Source organism: Catharus ustulatus, chromosome 6 (assembly GCF_009819885.2).
Source record: "Catharus ustulatus isolate bCatUst1 chromosome 6, bCatUst1.pri.v2, whole genome shotgun sequence".
NCBI lineage: Eukaryota > Metazoa > Chordata > Aves > Passeriformes > Turdidae > Catharus > Catharus ustulatus.
In genome coordinates this window covers 23,153,202-23,171,679 of record NC_046226.1, presented here as the reverse complement: position 1 = coordinate 23,171,679, position 18,478 = coordinate 23,153,202, and the positions used below count along the sequence as shown (strand labels likewise).

The 18,478-nt window shown below is 42.4% G+C and overlaps 1 protein-coding gene across 2 annotated transcripts in view; it reads left to right on the top strand.

Annotated features, from left to right (window-relative positions):
• Positions 1–18,478, top strand: part of ESRRB (estrogen related receptor beta) — a 125,978-nt gene that overhangs the window by 9,292 nt on the left and 98,208 nt on the right. The window lies entirely within an intron of this gene.

Genomic DNA, 18,478 nt, shown 5'->3' with positions numbered 1-18,478 from the left:
ATCTTTACATACATGCATCTGTTCCTTACTTTATTCAATGAGGCAACCATCTTTCTCTTTAAAAAGGAGTGCTTTAAATAAAACAAATGAAACATTGTATCACATAAAATTAGTCTTGGGGGTTTTTTCTGTGTCATTCAGTGACAAATTACAGATGGATTCAAAAAGATATCCCCACAAAGGCATTTATTGGACATGTGGACTCATTAGTGACAGGTACATATTATGGTCTAGAGGGAACTTTCTAAGCCACAGACTGCCAACATACTGATTATGAGGTCTACAAAGGTCCAACAAGGTTAAGAACAGGTGAAAAACTCTCCTTTCTTATAGTGTTTCCCTGAGCACATGTTAGTGTTTGATATGAGGTAGAATATGGGATTAAGTGATAACTTGACCTGGTGTAGCTCTGCTAATAACTTTTCTTGTAACTGGATGTCACTTTTTGCATTTAGTTGTTTACAGGATACTCTATTACAGACATCTAGAATCTATATTTTGGGATATCCCATCTTGCTTACCCTGAATGTTTTTCTCCTGTTATAACTAGCATTTCTAAAGCTGCTAAAGTCCCTAGGCTAGAAAAGCTATGCCATTTTGAAAGTAGCAGTGAAGAGAGGATTGCAGTCATGGAGCAAGACTGAGCTAAGCAGAAACAATCCTTCTTGAATTCTGTATGGTGCAGTACTTCTCCTCACTGACTGCATGGTTCTTGAGGTAACATTTTCAGGACAGAAGTTAGGCTCAAAGGGAAAGAGGCAGTAGGTTAGAGGACCCTTTCAGGTATTTCTGTTTAAAACCACATTCTGCAGCAGCTGGGAGTTTGCTTCTATGTGTCACATCCTTTGCTCTGTAAGGCCGAGCTCTGCAGAAGGTTTAGTCACCTGATGGGTTTTGGTTTGGGGGTGTGTTGAGACAGAGGAACTTTGCATTGCTGTATCATCAGCTGGCCAAGGTTTCTTGAAGCAAATGGTCACTACATTAGAACAGCAGGGCTTTGTCTTGCTGGTACTTGTTCCTTTTGACTTTGTCAATGGCTTCTGGCTTCAGCTTTCCCATCTGGGGTGAGAGGGAGTGATATGCCCTCTATAACTTATTTCTGCAGCACAGCACATGGGATCAGGTTTTACCTGACAGAGGAGGAAATTGGACACGAAGAAGATATTTTGCTTTTAAGATGAGAGGACAGTGAGAGAAAGAGGGAGGACCACAAGCATCTTGCACTCAGTGGTTATATGGTGGAGCATGCCTCTTGTACAATACCTATCCCGTGAGCCCAGAGTACTGCTGATGTGCCCTCTCATCTGCTGAAAACTGTGGCTTGATGTTTTGGCCATTTCCTCCCCTGCTTCCCCAGGATTTCTTGGGCCCTTACCAATGCTGCCATCTGTAAATTTGTAATTGTAAACCTGCTTGGAAGCTCATGTAGTCTCATGTAGTTTTGCTGCCATGTGTCTTCAGCAAAACACAAAATGCTTTGGGCTTCTGAGCACATTTACTTTCATGGGCCAGAACTCACCTCTGTGGTGAGAGGACAGTTGTGCATTACTTTTTGGGAGCTAGAAGAGGCGAGGGAAAGGGCAGCAGTGCTTTCTATCCTGCTTCAAATGTAGATTGTAATCTTTTGCATATTGCAGTACTTTGCGTTGTTGGTACTGATGTGCATGGGAATCAACCCAAAATCTTTTACGCTGAAGTCTTGATAAGCCCTCAGACCTGGAAAACTTGTGACAGGCCTGAAGCATTGGGGAACCATGCTAGGTTTAGCTCTCCAACTCAGCCAGAAATATTCCAAATTTCCCTTTTTTTTTTTTTTTTGAGCCCCTCAATAACGTGGGGCAATTATGTGACTATGAAGAATGATTTGATATTGTACAAACATCTTTTTGTATCACTTTCTATTTAAAAGCGGAGCTAAGCAGGAATTTATGCTGCTGGTTTCCCATTCATCTGGGAAACGCTGCAACTTTAGTAAAGGCACATTTCTGTGGAGAGGACTCGAGCTGCTAATTTGACTGTAGGAGTTTATTTCTGGAATGCAGCAGTGTTTCACCAACGGAGCAGCTGTCCTGGAAACACTTACCACATGGGGTCATTTTCCTCTCTGTGTGTAATCAACAAAGCCACCCCAGTTAATCTGAATCCTTTTAAGTCTCCTAAACTAGACCATAGGGAGTGCACAGAGAGCTACAGGACTCTGACCTCCTTCACTTCCTTCTCCTACCATTAGGGAAGAAAAAATAGTCCCATACTTAAACGTCCCTTAAAGGAGGAGCCTATAACCTCTTCTGAGCATGGAAAACTGTTTCTTGACAGTAACATACCACTGATTTGGTGGAGAGGTGTAGGTCCTCTGTTTTCTATGTGTGTTTTGTGACAGTAGCTACAAATCTCCTAAGTTTACCAAATATTCCAGGTTGTGAGATCACAACAGTCAGAGGTGGAAAAGCTTCTTGGGTTATTCCATTACTTTTGTTCTCTTTGATTTGCTTTTCTTGCATAGCTTTCTTTCACCCCTGTTCATTTCTGGGATGACATCTGTGGAGGTAAATTCCTTCTACTATATGAGAAATTTTCATGGTTATCCAGTTAAAATTATTTGCTAATTTTTTTCTTCTCCCTAATTCTCTCTCATGTTGCCTAGTTCCTTCCTCACTATTTGCACTCTTTGATACTTTTTGGATTTAAGTCCAGTCTCTAAATGCTGTTTGCCTCCAGTAGACTCTAGTGGGGAATTGTTTTTTGCCCCCTGCTACAACCTTGCATCAGTCTCTTGAACTGCTGTATAATCTTTATTGTGGTTCTATTAAGAATGTTTTACTCTTCGAGTTTAGTGACTCCTTTCTCTGTTTTAAACCTGTCTTCAAGGCCAGTCAAAGGTAGCAGTTCTTTGTATGTAGGAGGATATTCTCTCTCAAGCCTGGACAAGGACCTTTTCAAGAGGCTACCACCTGCCAAGTCCAACACCTCTGGTCTGGGCCAGCCTTGCTGCAGCCTTCATGGGTGCATCACTCTGTAAGGGAAGTCCACATCTGCCAGGATTCAGGGATTACTTCAGTCAGTTACTTGAAACTGAGACCACAAATTGCTTTGATGGTTGTTGTCTTCTCTTTCCCCAGGCAGTGCTAGTGTGGCTTTTTAGATGATTAAATATGACTTAGGCTTCCTAAAAATTAATAATATCATCAAGGACTTCTTCTCCTACAATGAGTTGTTTCAGAAAGTGATTTCAAAAGACATCTCACTGAATTCATTCAGAGTATGTAATATTTTCATTTCAGAGTAAAGAAAACTCTAAAAAATATTCAGTAAATGTAAAATATCTTTTTGTAACCTCTTTGCCTTTCCTGATGAGGTGAACATTATTTGTCATCCTCATGGAAAGATAGAATCCAGAAGGATAAAAAGGCTGTGATCCCTTTAGAGAAAGGGCAATATAGCTTTTTCTTGCTGAGAGCCAAGGGGCAGTAAGTTGTAGTAGGAAAGCAATGTTGATGTTTGAGAGTTGTTGCAGAGGGTGCAGGTGATCAGTTTTTGAACACAGCCTGCAATGATGCAAATCAGAGGGAATTGGAGAACAGCAGTGTGTGCCTTTGAGAAACCTTCAGTAGGCAATAAAGTGCTAAATGAACATGTAAGGGAGAAGAATAGAACAGTGTTTTCCCCAATACTATGAAAGAATCTGAATGAAATGACAAATTTGTTTTATCTCTTAAAACTAGAACCATGTTAATTAGCCAGAATGTGTGAGAAACTGGAAGAACAGTTTTTCCTCTCTTGTTTATGAGCACATGTTACAGCAGAGTTCTCAGCTTGACTTCAGTGCACCCACACTGAAAATGTGAGTTCTGTAGTAGTGTAGGAAAACCTTGATAGCAAAGCAAACATGTTGGCTTGACTGATTGACAAGGAGCTCCTTTCACCATTTTGTAACCATGATGTGATAAATTTATAGTATTTATTCTCATTGAAGTTTGAAGTAAATTTCAAAACAGTAAAGGAGATTTTTAAAAACTTAAATCTCATTTTTCTCACCTCCAACCAACCCAGAGATTATTGAATTCAAGACATGAATGAATTTAACTGATCACTTTTCCTGTTTATGATTTGTGCAATGCACAGCATTTTTACTTTCTTTGTATATACTTTATACTTTCTGGTAGATAAAGCATATCTCCTCTGGCAAAAATGTGTAATTTTTCATAGCAGTATTACTATAATATCTAAGAAATTGCCTTATGAAAGCAATGTATGACTTGTCTCAATTGAAGCATATTGGGAACAAACAAGTACTGGACAAACAGCTCAAAGTAAAGTTCATTCAGTGAACAGCTTCAGCAAAGCAAATGCTGTCTTTGAGCACTTGTCTTGTTTTCTGCAACTCCTAAAGAACCACGAGGAGTCTCAGCAGATTTTAAGGCAGACCCACACTACTCATGTTTTAGGCCTAACTGCATTAAAATCTAAAATCCACCTAGTAACTCCTGCACTTGTCTGGGCAGTTTCTCAACATCAACATCTTCTAGGGAGACATACAACCTTGACTTAGAGACATTGTGATAGAGTAACCAGCATCCTCATGACAAGTGATCCCACTGGCTGGTTCTGGCTGTTTAAAAATGTCTTTACAGCTAAGTGAAATTTGTCTAGTTTCGGATACTAAGAATAATTTTGTCTTATATTCTTTTAAAGCTAGATTAAAGAACTTTCCATGATTAAATTTTCCCCCATTTACAATTAGATCAGGTCAACCATTAGCCTATTCTTGGAATTAAATTTATTATGCTTCTCAGACCTGTCATTGGATAGGTTTTGTTTCAAGTAGGTATTAGTTTGACAGCACCATGCTTTTCAGTTCAGTAACTTATGTCTTTCAATCTCATTCTGTCTCAACTATGTCATCATTTATCTACACAAATGGGGACATTTTCAAAGAAAAATACCCCATATATGAATGCTTTTAAGAAACCCTTTGACACTGCTAATGGTTTCACAGCTTTCACAAGTGCTGCATGTCATATGCCATGTGCAGGTATTTGTGTTCAGCTCGACTTCCAGTAATCCTGCATGTGGTTGGTTTGAATTAAGCTAACCTTGTGGAATTTTTAACCCAGACCAGCTCCTCAGCTTGAGCTGTGTAAACACATGTGTCACACAAGGGAAGAGGCAGGACAAATGTGGCTCAGTTGAGAAGGATGGTAGGATCTCTGCTTTCAGCGACAGAGCTGCGTTAAAGTGCTTATGTAGAGGGACTTCATTTTTGTACAATTGAATCTGTAAAAGTTATAGTCCCAAAGGAAACAAATAGGCAGGAACAATATAGTTTTATGCTCTGTGGATGTAACACATGTTTGTGTCAAATTAAAAGAAAATCTACATTTCTGCAGAGGGCAGGAAGAAATGTGATTAATTGGTAATTTAAAATACAAAATCTTACACTTAAATCAAGAGAAAGAAATTCAATACACTCAAAAACCCTTGGGGTTTGCCCATACTCTATGTGGCAGAATGTGGTTGTGTTGCTTCAGAAAGAATTTGGGGAAGAAATCCTGGTTTGGCTGCTTTTATGTTCATACTTTCCTGGTCTTACACAGGAATGAGTATTAAGAACACAGTTGCTCCAAGGAAGCTGGGCTCTGAATGAGGGTTTTACATGAGGACAGAACCGGTAGTGTGTTATTAAGGGCACAATTGAATCAGTCTAAGAGAGAATGGGCTTTCTTCTGTCTTTCAGGATTTCAGAACATTTGATTATTTCTTCCAACATGTCCCCCTGCCCTGCCTGCTGTAATGCCATGAGAAGGCCACTTTCTTTCATCCTCCTTTGCTAGGATACTTAGGCTAGTCGAAATCAGACCCTGTGAATGGATGCAGTAATGAGGCCCATTCATCAGTCTCAAATACAGGTGGCCTGTCTATCCATAATTTTACCATGAGTTTTATTCCTCTTCTGTTAAATAAGAATTTGATTATCTAGAGTGCAATGGTAAGTGCTTTACCAAAGAATTCCTGAACCAATTGGTAAGTATATTGAATTGCTTGTACATTCAGTATAGCTGTAGCCCTACAATGTAAATGCTTGGATGGTGAAATCAAGGTAAAAAGGCTTCATACATCAGAGCAACAGCTGCTGCAGTGAAATATACCCTTCTTTGTACTTTCTCTGACTCTGATTGTTTGTGATACGGGCAATCCAAGACTTATGGAAATAGCTTCTCATCTGGTGTAAACTGGTACAGCTGCAGCGAAAGTAAAATATCTCTGCCACTGTACACCACATTACAGTTTGGCTTCTGCTGTCACTAGGTAGATATTTCTTGCTTTTTAGTGGTCAGGTTTTATGCATGCAGTAGGTAACTACAGGGTTCTCAGCAACCTAAAACAGCCCTAAGCATGGTTCTAGCACAGGGTTTTACTTTCTTTTTTTTATACTTTTATGAGGGGAAATACTCCCTCTAGGTAAGTGGAACACAGCTGAAAACTGAACGAGTGAGTCTGAGGGAATGGTAGTGACAGACAAGTGTCACCTGTGTTGGCAGTGTATCAGGACAGGCCAAGGGAGCAGTGGGCAGGCTGCAAACGCTAGCCTTTGTATGAGACTGGATTGTGTTGTGTGCAGGCAGGACACCAGGAAGCAGTGAGGGTGTGCTCTGCTGAGATGTTCAGCTCTGGGCACTAGCAGCAAAAAGTGCAGAGGAAAGAAACTTGGAAGGTAGTAAGAGAACAACAACAAAAATGATAACAGAGCTGGAGGGATTGTTTTTATGAGGGAAGATCAAAAGAACTAAATATGTGAAGCTTGGCTAAGTGATGACTAAGAAGGGAACGTGAAAACTACCTACAACTGTTTGAAGGATATAAACACTAGAGGTGAGCAAACAGCAGGGACAAATATTCTGAATTTGAAAGTCATTTTCAGTTCAGCTGTGTTTCTGCCTTTAGCGATCACTTTCTGTTAAGACTTGTGCTTTACTGAAAATATTTTCAGGGACTATTACACTCATATATTCAAATATTTCAGTGTCTGCAAGGGAATTCTGAAATGTAAATTCAGTCTTCAAATTTGAAATTTGCTTTAGCTTACTTTGTGTCTAGTTATACATTGCACTAATCAACAGTAGGCAAAATTTTTGCATGGTGAGTCAAATATATGGTTGAAAATTGTATTTTCAGTTTAATTTGTATGCTCCCCTGATGCAATTAGTTAGTTAACCAAGTAAGGCAGGATAGGTTCCAACTGCTTTCTATCAGCTTTGCACAAAAAGGTGCAAACAGATATTTGCTTTTGCTGTCAGGCTGTATTTTATAAATGGTGAGATTTGCATGCTGAAATGTTGGGGGAGGTATTTTTTCTTTGACTAGAGTTAAATGTCGCTAGACCCAAACACCATAACATACTATGTGTATAAGGGCTGTTGGTGCAGTTTTCTGAAGTTGTCGAGGTGTGCTTGTGCACTGCGAGGGAGGTCTTTTCTAATTTTTTGGTGCACAGTTTTTTGGCGAGAAAGGTGAATTTAGGTCCTGTGACCCTCCATGGACATTTACAGCAATTGAATTAAAAAGAAATTTCAGGATGAGTATAAGAAAACATTGTGTTAACTCCTGGAGGTCCACTTGTCATTTAAAGCTCTTGGGCAAAGAAGTGGAAGCGGTTCCTGGGCGAGCCCCAGGTGAACTGACTAATTTGGCAAGTCATTTTCAACTTTGGTGATTTGTGAATTCAGGCATTAAAATTCTATGTTAATACTCATCAACAGGCTTTTCTAAGCATCTTTCCCTGTTAATGCAGGATTGATGCCTGCTGCCCAGTGAATAACAAGAAAGACATGGTCAGCTGTGTAGATACCCACAGCTGTTTCCAGAGGCGTTTTCTCCAAGTGCGAATGTATGCACGCATGCGTCAATTCATGCTGTACAAAAAAACTACAGGCTTTGACCTAGGCAAACACACAGCAAATTATTGCTTTCTATAAACAAATTAGCATACTTTAAAAGGTGAAAATCTCTATAAAATTGTCTGCCCTGTTGTTTATGGTGTGAGTAGAGGATGCACTACATTACAGGGGGACTCGCATTTCTCTCTTCTCCCCCCCCTCTAAATGGACGTGTGCTCCGTCCGTTTCACCATTGTTCCTGCCAGCCCGATCCCAGCAGGGGTTCCCTAATTAGCAATCTCTTCATTTCCAATCAAAGCACAAAGCGGCCCCAAAAGCCTCTCTTTATGAGGGAGCTGAGCGGTGGCTGGGGACGTGGAGTGGGATAATTGCCTTCGCCACTGGCAGCAGTAAGCAGCCTGGCTAATTCATTATTGTAATAACTTTGCTTGTCCTTGGGGAGGGGGGGCTAGGGTGAGGAGGACTGAGCCTGGCAGTGCTAGCTGAGGACAGGGGGAAGGGGGAATCCAGCCAGAGCTGAGGTAGAAGATGGGAAAAATTGTCAGGAAAGAAGAAACCTTTCAAGATTTTTGCCTGCCCGCCTGCCTGCCCGCCCGCCCCCCGACCTCCCCTTAAATAAATTGAGGGTTAAGTTAATTTGTGGCATGGTAGCCAGTGCTCCCTGAGCAAGACTGCCACGAGCACCCTCTGCTCTGCCCTTGTCATGGTCACAGAGAGGGATGTCTAGAAAGGTGTGTAAGTTGGCCCCAGGAATGCTGGGGAGGCTGAGGCTTGGAGGGCTAGGAAGACTCAGGGGTTCCCTCTCAGTTCAGGTAGGGAGACTTGTCACTCAAGCATTGATAGAAGGCTGAATGACTGAGGTACCCACAGTTTGTGGCTTTTACTGATACACAAGAAGTCACTGGTCCTTGTGTGGAGATTGTATGTTGTATAGATTCAAAGGAGTTCAGGGCTGACAAATCCTGTAGCAGAGCTTTGTTCTTATCTGTTTTCTTCTTAAAAGACTTTAAATGTGTGTAAGACTTGCCTATCTTTCTGTGGGCTGCAGATTTGTGCTTGCTGGAGCTCTGCTGGCTTTCAGGAGCCATCAAGGCTCTTCCCTTGTGAACAGAGCACTGATCTGAGATGCCAGTGACTGGCTGAGCTGCCAAAGGGAGCAGACAGTGGAGGTGGCTACTTCCTCTTCCTTTAAAGGAAATGTCTGTGATGTAACACCGAAAGTATATTAAATTTTTGGTTCTGAAAAGTATACATATTTTAAGTAGGTAAGACCAGTCATACAATTTCAGACCCTCTGGTTCTTCTTTTTTTCTTATTGTTTGTCTCAAATTGGTGTGGCAGGGTTTTGTTTATTCCATCAGACTGATGGGACAGCTCCTTTTCTGAATTCCTTTGAGCTGATATTGCTGGGTACATTCATGAAGCCCTTCAGTCTGAGATGATCACCATTCATGTTTCTGCACTGAAGTGCCTGGTAATGAAGCTATGTGTTTTACTGTCAGAGTTTTTAAATTGAGAATTATTATTTCTGACATAAAAAACCTGAAAGAAACAGTGACATCAAAATGCAAGTGCTAAACATGCAAATTTGTGTGTGGCAGGAGCAGTTAAAAATTAAACCATGCCCTTGTGATAATTAGCGAACACTTAATTCTGAAGATATTTGTATTGTATTTGTGTTATGGAGAGGGACATGAAGCAAGTCTTCAGCCTGAGGGGCATTTCAGTGGTATGTAACAGATCCTTTGAGTCCCAAGCAGTTTACCCACCCAAGACACAAAATGCTTTCTGGGAGATGTTTTGAAGATAGTTGAGTAAGGCGATGGAGAATTAATAGATATTTGGAGCAGAACTTATAGTTGTTGTCATCCAGATTCTTGTGAGCAGTGATGTTTTCCCAGCTGGCTTATGCTAGTTGTTGGCTAGCGGGTTTCTCCACTTCTCAGGTAGGTATTCAACCTCTTGGACACTGTGCTGCTGCACACAGCCAAAGGAATTTGAGCTCAGTAAGTTGACCAGCAAGAACAAACTTTCTCTGTCTTGTACCAATGTCCACAGAGATGATGCTAAAGTCCCAAGAGAAATATGCCTATTCATTTCTATTTCCCCATGATCAGTGCTGTAGTCCTGATTGTGTAAAGACCATACAGGAAGGGACATTCAAATAGGCCAATGAGTGCATACAAGGAGGCTTATGGGGAATTTCAATCATTTGCTTTGTGTCCTGTGTCTTTTCTATGCCTCTGGATCCTTTCTGTCAAAGGATCGTTTTAGCAGTGACGGGAGATTTGCACGTCTCCTAGTTTGCCCAGTTAATAAGTTGCATAGGTAACAAACGTAGGATTGATGTGAGCTCGTGTAGATAACTCTGCTAGATAAGAAAATACCCCCTTTGTACATTTGTGGGATTCTCCATCATGTAGTATGCCCTACCCTTGCTATGCATTTATCTCTCCAACCCCTTTAGAGTACTTTAACTGTGTGGAAAGTGTGGTAACCAAGAGTTAAAACCATGAGTGGATAGATTCTTTGAATTAATTGTTTCCTTTCCTTGTTTCCATCTGCTTGGGAATGGGATAATCTTGAATCCTGTTTCTGATGGTTTAAGATGATATGGATCTTAAGAGCTTTTGGTAGATAAACTGGGGAAAGGCAGTTGAAAGAGTTGAAAGACAGCTGACATGCAGCACACTGGCCTAAGTTTGATGGGATGCCAGGGTATGGACAAAGGTTGATGAATTGGAGTAACAGTGGGCATTTTAGTCTTGACTTCACTTTTAGTCTGAGACCCTCAATTGTTGCATTGTTAGCAATTGCTTGTGGAGAGGTAAGAAGTCGTGGCAATGGGCATGAGAAGGAATATTAATGATCCAATTTCCAGCTGAGTTCCACTCCAGGGCTTCACTGGGTGATGTGCATTTTTAATCATAACAAACCAGAACGAGAAGGAGCTGCTTGTAGCAAGGCAGGCCTGAGTGTGGAGCTACAGTGTGTGGCATCATCTCAGAACTCTGCCTGCTGCTCAGGGGAGACACAAGGCTGCTCTGCTTGCTTGAGTGCCACCACAAACTAGGTTGGACTGTGACAGTAAAACCTAGATCCCCATTAGAAGCGGAACCAGGGAAGAGGTATAGTAATTGTCTTGAACAGCCTAAAGCTCTTGACTGGAAGAAATCACTGAATTCAACTGAAATTTTGAGTCAAAATTGGCCCTGACTCAAAAGGGGCAGAAATATAATTTTTAGATGCTAGACAGCATTGTGCTATAGCCATGCTGAATTTCCTGCTAGCTATTTTTTACAGTCTTGATGATTTCTGTGATTGGGTCTTCTCGCTTGTTTGTATTTCTGGAAAGTAATTTCTCTGACTTTTGAGGTCATCCAGTTTGGCTGAGAGATATACCCAACAGTTGCTTTGATCTCTTAGTCTTAGATACAGAGAATTTGGGAGAACCCTGAAGGTTTTCATTTCTTCTGAGATTCTTTTCATTCCAAACTTTCAGCTACAGAGAGCTTTGCAATACTACTTTGGGAGCCCATCATCACAGGTTTCAAGTAGCCAGTAGGAGTTTCTTCTGAGGGATGTGCAGGCCTCCTTACGTGGGGATAGGAATTCCATGATCATTTAACAGTGGGACATGCAGGTCTGTGCTTGACACGCGTTTGGGAACGTGCCAGGTGTGTACCTTAACTTACCTGCTAAGTTTCAAGCTCCATGTCTCAGGACAGCTCCCTCTTTACTTGTTCTTAATATTTTACTCTGTCTTGGTGACTTTGTGACTTCTTTGTTTTTAGGGGCTGGTAGTCACTTGCCCTGGTGTTTTAGTTCCACAGTTGTCTAGTGTATGTGAGAATATGGTGCAGAAGCACAGCCTTTTTGTGGCAGGGGTGTCTGACACATCTCAGTGGCAGAAGAAGCAGCAGCCTAGCTTTCTCAAAACAGGAGTGCATTGTTTCAGTGAACACTAAGCAGGACAGTAATTCCACCTAGCAGGGGTGCCACACTTTATCACTACAGTGAAGGAGTTATGGGAGGAAGAAACAGCTGTCTCACATCCCCTCAAGTATATATTAAAGCCAAAAATTAGAACTGATTTTCCTCTTAGAGTTTTCAGCAACTGCTCAGTTGCTTCTCTGTATGTTAGTGCTAATCCAAACTAGGGAAAAGGGCTGAAGTGTTGCATGCCCAGCCTTTGTAGCATCATGTTTTGTGTATCTGGCAGAGAAAAGGTGTCTGATATTTGACATCCCAGTACTCTTGCTCATTATTTTCAAGTAAACAAGATGAATCTGAAAGAGATATGGGAAAACTCCTCTGCTGTTTTTATACCATTAAATTGGGAGCTAGCATTCTCTGGGATGGTCTGTGCTGATGCAGCCATTTCTATTACGCAGGCAAGGATTAGAGAATTGCTGCAGAAAGATGGAATGCTTTCTTTCATAGAAGGAGTTTCTGAAATAACACAAACATCCCTGCAAAATACTAACCAGCCAGGCCACTAGGGCCTGCCACAGTGTCAGAGAAAATGCCAGCAGCTTTAAGACTTCTGTTTTGTTAAGGAATGAACGTTACATGATTTGTGCACGAGGGAGGGAATTCACTGAAGTGGTTGAGGAGGGAGTGGAGAGGGGATGGGAGGAGGTGCCTTTCTCCATATATTAGGTGGTGCCTCTGGCATAGGTGCAGGACAGTGAGCAGTTTATACATGTTGTGTTCATGCAGCAAGTCTGGCCTTGAGAGAGGCACCTTTCCACTTGGCAAAGCTGCTTCGCTGCTGCTGCTTGACACCCAAGCTGTCAACATGCCTCCTTCACAAAAGGCTCTGGTTTTATAAATGTTTGAACCTGCAATTCTTTTGGGTGGTGGTCCACTCCTGGCAGAGGAGGGGGCTGCCAAATAAATATAGTTTTACAGTGATTTAAAAAATCTTTTGGAGGGAAGATGGATACCATTTGCTGAGATAGGTGTTTGTTGCCCAGGCAAACTCCCAGTGTATTTACAGCTGCTCTGCAAGGTCTGTGTGTGTGTGGTAGGTATGTGTGTGTGCATGTACATGCTTGTGTATGCCTTTATTTCCATGCTCCGGCTGCCTGCCTCTGATTTAAGGGCAGGTTTTATTCCCCAGCTGCCTCAGGCTCCTCTTTTCTGATTGCATTAAAGTCTCCGTAATTCTCCCCTCATTAATGATTGGCATATTTTTACCTCTCACTAAAGGAGCTTGGAGGCAACTCCCGTGGGGCCCTGCTCGCCAAATGAAACAATTTCATCCTGCTCCAGAAACGCATTAAAAAGGGTTTGTCAGGATCTTATCGCTAGTTAGGGAAAGCTAATCAAATTACTTCTATTTATTAGCTGCTGCAGCAATGTGTCATTCCATCAAGTACAGGTAGTGGGACAGGCAGGGATTGCGTGGTGAGCTCTGTGCATCCAGCGCTGCTGCCTTGATCTGCACAACAGCATCTCTTGCCAAGGGAGGCTGGGGGCCAAGAGTAGCTGTGAACTTCCCAGTGACAGTGCTTCTGTCACCATTGCCGTGGGACCCCTCATCTGCTGCCACTCTTCATTCGTCTTTTCCAGTGGACTTCCCAAAACCCCTTTGTAGCAGCATTCCTGAGCTTTTAGCATTGAGTCCACAGCTTCTGTATTTGCCCGATCACTTCCTGCTGTTGCTGATTGTGTTTTGCTACTTACTATTTGTTTTGAGATGGTTTGGGTTTTTTGGCAAGTTTAACCAGTGTTAAACCAGTCCAGGAATGATTTGTTCCTTTTCCTTGAACCTGGCATGACAAGAAAGACAGTGGGGAGAGATTACGGCAATTGTAACAGAAACAAATATTTTTTTACTTCATGAGACTTTTATGAAATATGAAATATATTTTTCTCAAGCTTTTTTTTTCTTTTTTTTTCCCAGTACATCTGGTCTGTAAAAGTAATTGCAGTCGAAGGAGTGGGAAAGAAAGTGACTGAGCCTGTTGAATAAACTGCATACAAGGACTTAGATGGGACTCTGAAAAGAGAATCAACTATCGCTGCACTTGAGTGCATGAACAGTAGTGGTTTGTGCAGCAAGAGGTGTGAACTTAGACAGAATAAAGCTCACTCTTTTATTGATTTCACATGTGGAATGTGCATGTCCCTCATGCACATACTCATGCACTTGTATTTGCAACCATGTACACAGTGCCACTCTTGCACATGATCTTAACTCCTAAGGTGCTGTACCTCCTGTGGGCTTGTTGGTGTCTCAGAAGGAATATGGAGGCAGGTGTCTGGCATGTGCTTTCAAACTTCAGAAAGTATAGATCTACTTCCATTTTTTTACTATTCCTTTCATCTTGAAACTAAGAGTGAAACTAAGAGCAAGGAAATCTCTAACGTTTGAGATAAACATGAATTGGACAGTGAAAATGGGCTTGTTTCCAAAGTTGATCTCACATTAAAAAACTCCCACAGGAATAAAATTATGTAGTGGATATATTTGTATGAAGTGAAGTGTGTCTAAATATAGCTGCAGTGATTCACAATGACGATATTGCTGTGCACATCATGTAAACCTTTGCTGTTTCATTTTGTGCATACCAACATTTTCACTCTAGTACAAAATTCTGGGACAGCAGTGAAAACACAGCATTCTCATGTATAAGCACACATTAAAACACTCTGGTGTGCACATTGTGTGTGGTGCTGGTTTTGCTTAGGGAAGGTTTGTGCTGGCCCTCAGGATTCTGCAGTTGTACGTACACAGATGCACGCTCTGTGTTCGCACTGAACTGATGGAGCGCTTCGAGGTTTGACAGGATTGTGGCACTACAAGCACTGATTCCTGGATTGGTGGGGGGCAGGCAAGTGCCCCAGCTATTATAACTGTGGATTCTGTATGGTGGGAGAGGCTGCCAAGCTGTGGGGGCCCTGAGTGCATTCCTGGGAGCGGCAGTGTAGCAGGACTAAGGGGGAGTCCAGCCCCATCAGCCCCATGCAGCGAGCCACGCTCCAGCATCCTCATTATCCACACAGTTCAAAAAGCAGTCCTGAGCGGAGCATCACGTCCCACAAAAGGCTCTATCGATTGGCCTGTCGGAGCATTTCCCGGGGTCCTTTATATCTCTGCCTCCTCGTCAGTAATGAAGAGGCCGAGCACAGAGAGTCAGCAGACTCCCAGCTGCTGGGATTTCTTCATCTTCTCATCAGGATTTTAATTAGACACGTCCGAGAGGGCAGCACCGTGTGAGGGCAGGCGGGAGCTTTATCAAGCAGGCCACTTCTTTAATTACTGTTTACTGACAGATAACAAGGGAGGGGAGGTGGCAGCAGAGATTGTTGTAGGGGGAAGGGGGAAAGGACGGCTGTCCCCAGAGTGTGTACTCAGCAGAGAAGGCCTTTGCTGGGGATCCAGTGGAAATTGTTCTGCTCTCCCCACCCTGACATGCTGTTTATCTGTTGCCAGAGTGGGAAAGGTTCCCCTTGCCCCTTTCCTAGAGGGCAGAATATAGATCTGAAAGGTGTTAAGGGACAAAGACCCAAGGAATGAAACATACATTTGGTTAGAGAAAAATGAGAGAACTGGATTTTCTAAGCTACCAGGATCCTCACTTAAGTGGTCGTGTGCCTTCCCAGCCCTGGGCTTCCCTGTGGAATTTCTGACACTGCACAGTAGGAAGCAAAATTATTTTCTTCTCCTTCTGTCTGGAACTGTCAGCCCTCCTCCCTCCCACTGCCACCATGGCTGTTTTATCTGAAAAAAGCCTTCTTCCATATTTCCACAAGTCTTTGCCATCAGTGGTATGAGGGCAGTGTGCTCTGTCATGGACTTCATGCCTGTTGTCTTTTGGACCAGTTCTCCATCTGGTATGAATGCTATCTTCAGCCAATGCTTTTCTGTTTGACCCCAGAATACACAACCTCTCCCATCTTCTGTCTCCTTCCACTTAAGGTGTTTTTTGATCATCATTTGTATCCTGGCTGCTGTGTCCCGCTGGATCATAGCCCTGTTTAGTGGAGCTACATTTTGATTGTTTTGTGTTATGACAGGAGAATGTTCACAGTGCCCCACAGAGAAAGAGGCTGGGTAGATCACTGCTCCCTGACTCAACTAGCCCCTCGGGACAGACAGTGCCTGTGGTGGAGTGCAGCAATTGATGTTCCCGAGGACAGTCCTTTGGTGAACTAAACTCTGCAGCCTGTCACCCTCTAGAAATATTCTCTGAAGATCATGCCACAGTCTTGGCTGCATTTTTATCCACTGTAAGGCAGTCTGATGCTTCAAAAATACTATTGCCATCCCAAAATGGATGATGGTACATGCCAGAGCTTGGTTTCCATTGTTGCCAGTAAACTCCCACTACTCTGAGCAGAACAAGATCTGGAGGATGTGCTTGGGATCAGCAAGGACTTGGTAATTGGACTGTTGTTCTTTCATTTTGCTACGCAGTAGCGAGCAGATTATAGAACCCACACATTATAGATTTCCTGTCATCCCTCATGAATCAAGCTCCACCGTCTTATTTACTGTCGGCCAAGGCCTGTGAATAACATCACCGAGGGATGTGCTCCCAAGCAGTTGTGCAAACACAAAGTGCAGAGCCTTTGCTTGCGTCTTTGAGCCGTCAGCTCACCTTCCCCCACCAAACACCCATGACAGAGAAGGGTCCTCTGTTTTCTATCTTCATGGAAATGCTCCTGGTTTCCCTGGGAGCTCACAGTTTGTAACGCTGGAGGCAAATCTGTGTTATCTAATTAATATTAAATCCCACATTTTTAAGTTTATGACATTTCTGGTCACAATTTTGGCCGTTGTGTATAGTCAGACCTGCTTGCACCATGGATGTGGACATTCAGTTTCCAGGGAACCATTTTATATTAAATCTGTCTGGTTTGTACTCAAGGCACAGCACTGGATGTAAGGACCATGGGAACACCTCTCAGCCTCATCACAGACTACTAAGAAATTCTGGTGTTCTGCATAGAGAATGTAGCACGTGATAGACTTGATTTATCAGAATATGTCTTCTCAAGTTTCCCAAAATTACAGATCAAGATTTTGAAAGTGTGTGAGAAATTGAATCCAGGTGTGAGATTTGCCTCACTCTCCAATGCTCACCCCCACCCCTTTCCCTTTTTTTAAACTACAGTAAATTTCCCTGGAAGTGAGGGGAAATTTGGTTTGTCTACTGCAAGCCAGCAGGCTACTTGCAACCTTGTGCCTTGTTCTGGATGTTCGTATAATCTTTCTGGCCTTCCAGGTGATAAACTTGGATGCCCAGGAAATAAGTTAAAGGGACTGAAGTGCTAATTTGCTTCTTTTAGACAAGTTAATATTTCTCTCTTGGAAATCTAGATATTAGTCAAGATCTGGGGAATGTATCTTCAAATATTAAGAAGCTTGTCCAAGAGGAAGTGATTAAAGACATTTGCTATGTCTGATGTTGACAGAGCTGGAAGTAAATGGGCTTTGATTGCAATGTGGGAGATTTCAGTTTGATGTTGCAAGCTGGTACTGATACAGAAGCATTAGAACAGACTGAGAGGGGCTAAAATTTTTAACAGATATTTTTCCAGCGTGTTTTGAAAAAATGATGCTGCTATAGCATTATCCGTTGGGATGGAAGAATGCACCTACACCTGGCCTGGTCCTAGTCCTCTTTTTTGTGACTGTGAGATGTTAAGACATGTATGTCCAGCTGATGCAAGCTTGCCATGTGTGCAGGTGCCTGTATCAAATGAGCACTAGCATCTATAAGGAATCAGGGTAGTTCACGAAGGAGTACAAGTACTCCATGTTCCTTCGAAGGCCTGCCATCCAAATGCTAATATACCCAAGCACAGTAAGTCTTCAAAAGACACAGAAGCAGCACTCTTTTGTGCTTAACCAGTTTTCTTAATTTTTGTCTTCATTTCCACTGTCACATGCAACAGACAGATTAGTAGCACCATCTTTTTTTTTTACTGGTACATCTAGTGGGGTTTCATTTCAGTTTGTCATACTGCTACCAATTTCCACTGTTCATGAAAGTTTTATTCAAACCAGCAATTTTTATATTTTAAAGAAAAAATCCTGAATTATGCCTTCCTTTTAAAAACAAATCAAGTAGATTGACCTTTGCTAAGCTCTAAATCAGCTAGTGTCAGTAAATGGGGCTACCAAACAGGAAGAGAAAGACAGGGCAAGGGGGAGTGGGCAAAAAAGGAGAGGTGGGGAAGCAAATAGCTATTAACAGTTGACGAACAAGAGGCTAAGGCTGTGAAGTGTGGGGGAATAGTGATTGGAGGAGTGAGATCAGGGAAAAGGAAAGGGTTAGCATGGCAAGGCAGAGACAGTGAAGAGAAGCAAGTGGGCTGAGGTAGCTAGAGAGGAGAAAGGCATGACTTGGACTGAAAGGTTGGAAGAGCATCTGCATCATTATTCCTCAGCTGTCACCAGGGTTTCGAATTCACTCAGTGTTTTATGCTCCTCATGAGGCTCACCAAGGAGGATGAGCTACCTCTGCAGCTCGTTTGCTCTACTACCTTGGTTGTAGTGGCCCACGAGATGGATTAGTCCCTTCTGATAATCCACAAAAGTGTCATTGTGGTGCTTCCTGACAGAA